The sequence below is a fragment of the Lasioglossum baleicum genome, unplaced genomic scaffold, assembly GCF_051020765.1.
Source record: "Lasioglossum baleicum unplaced genomic scaffold, iyLasBale1 scaffold0028, whole genome shotgun sequence".
Classification (NCBI taxonomy): domain Eukaryota; kingdom Metazoa; phylum Arthropoda; class Insecta; order Hymenoptera; family Halictidae; genus Lasioglossum; species Lasioglossum baleicum.
In genome coordinates this window covers 615049-617500 of record NW_027469088.1, presented here as the reverse complement: position 1 = coordinate 617500, position 2452 = coordinate 615049, and the positions used below count along the sequence as shown (strand labels likewise).

At 41.8% G+C, this 2452-nt stretch overlaps 1 non-coding gene across 1 annotated transcript in view; it reads right to left on the bottom strand.

Moving 5' to 3' along the window:
• Positions 1 to 36, bottom strand: part of LOC143219478 (small subunit ribosomal RNA) — a 1874-nt gene extending 1838 nt beyond the window's left edge. The window contains exon 1 of the ribosomal RNA XR_013011360.1: positions 1 to 36. This exon is cut by the window's left edge and continues 1838 nt beyond it. This is a non-coding gene — a ribosomal RNA (small subunit ribosomal RNA).
• Positions 37 to 2452: the final 2416 nt, after the last annotated feature.

Genomic DNA, 2452 nt, shown 5'->3' with positions numbered 1-2452 from the left:
GACAAGCATATGTCTACTGGCAGGATCAACCAGGGAGCTTCGACAATTTTTGTCGTTTTTTCAATATATAATAAATATGTGTCTTTTCGTCGCCAGCTCTTTCAGGGACAGGTCGACGACACTCTCTTAGTTTTGTATAAAAATTCCTTTTTACTCGTTCGAATTCTCAGAGAACCTTTCGAACGAGTTTATATCATATTCCTCCCATCCTCTTCTCTTATAGTTTTGTATAAATTCATTTTTACTCGTTCGAATTCTCAGAGAACCTTTCGAACGAGTTCATATCATATTCCTCCTCTCTCTTAAATTTTGTATAAATTCATTTTTACTCGTTCGAATTCTCAGAGAACCTTTCGAACGAGTTTATATCATATTGCCACCTTCCTTCTTTCCTTTCCTTCTTAACCTCGAACAAATTCCTTTGCCAGATATTCCTGCGTTCTCGGTTTATATTTTTCTCATAACATCACAAATCATAAAGTGCATGAAATTCATTTTTAATATTTCCCTTTTGCGTTTCTCTCGAGAACAAATTCCTTTTCAATATATTTCCTTGTGTTCTCAGGTTGAGCTAACATCAGTAGCACGAGTATCCCACGTAGCACGTAACCACGGGCGCTGGACAATCGACACAAGTGCCGAGGAAGCGCGGACAGGACGCATGCTGGACTTTGGGTGTAACAATGCCCCTCCGAAAGCCAACCTCATTATATTTACTTTACGTTTCTCTGCAAACATTTAGTTTGACTTCTGTCTAGTTTTAGTTTCTCTCAAAACTCTTTCCATAACTATCACAAACTTTTAGCTCGGATAGAAGAGTTGATGCTCAGTTAGTACGAGTATACACATCAGTGCATACAAGTCACCAACCTCCTCGATGGGAAGCTCGCCACATAAGGGCCATTCGGTCTTAGACACCGACCCGTGGCAATGCTGTGTAGAGAAAAGTTCGAAACGAAGTACGGAACGAAACAGTCGAGACCGAAGTCTCGAGGCGCCGTGAACTGCTTCTCGACCGAGATCGTAGAATAGCCCCAAGCGCGCGCTGAACCGCCCGACTCGCCGAACCGTCGAATCTCTTAAGGACACCGAACGGCCGGCAACGCGCGCTTATGGGCGCAAACCGCCGCGGCAACAGCCCAGCCCAGGGCTGTTGGGACTTAGAAAATAGATTTGTACAACACAATAAATATTTATATTTCCAGGATATTTAACACAAAATATTCAACTTTTCATATACTATCTCGGCACTTTGAACATTTTTCAAGACCAACCGCCAAGAGTAAACTTATCTTTCTATCGTATCTAGACCATTATAAATATTAGATCATTGTATAATAAAGCATTTTAACAATAAATATCAAGTATCAAAGCTCTAGGATGAATAATGATCGAATAAACTCAGCATAATGTTCCGGGCGCATTACGTACAACTCCGACCGAGCGAAATTTTTCTAAGTCCAACCGCCAAGAGTAAACTGTTCCCCCCACGCTCCCGCACCACTTTAATAGTTATATACCGCGTTTCATTAATATTTCTCGAGTTCCAAAGCTCTCGGACGCGTTATGCGTTATGCGTTATGCATTATACGTTATGCGTTATGCGTTATGCGTTATGACTTTTGCATGATGCGTTATGCGTTATGCGTTATGCGTTATGCGTTATGCGTTACCCGTTATGCGTTATCCGTTATGCGTTATGCGTTATGCGTTAAGCGTTATGCGTTATTCGTTATTCGTTATGCGTTATGCGTTACGCGTTATACGTTATGCGCGATGCGTTATGCGTTATGCGTTATGGGCTATGCGTTAAGCGTTATGCGTTATGCATTATGCGTTATGCGTTATGCGTTATGCGTTATGCGTTATGCGTTATGCGTTATGCCTTATGCGTTATGCGTTATGCGTTATGCGTTATGCGTTATGCGTTATCCGTTATGCGTTATGCGTCATGCGTTATCCGTTATGCGTTATGCGTTATGCGTTAAGCGTTATGCGTTATGCGTTATGCGATATGCGTTATCCGTTATGCGTTATGCGTTATGCGTTAAGCGTTATGCGTTATTCGTTATTCGTTATGCGTTATGCGTTACGCGTTATACATTATGCGCGATGCGTTATGCGTTATGCGTTATGGGCTATGCGTTAAGCGTTATGCGTTATGCATTATGCGTTATGCGTTATGCGTTATGCGTTATGCGTTATGCCTTATGCGTTATACGTTATGCGTTATGCGTTATGCGTTATGCGTTATCCGTTATGCGTTATGCGTTATGCGTTAAGCGTTATGCGTTATGCGTTATGCGTTATCCGTTATGCGTTATGCGTTATGCGTTATGCGTTAAGCGTTAAGCGTTATGCGTTATGCGTTATGCGATATGTGTTATGCGTTATGCGTTATGCGTTATGCGTTATGCGTTATCCGTTATGCGTTATGCGTTATGCGTTATGC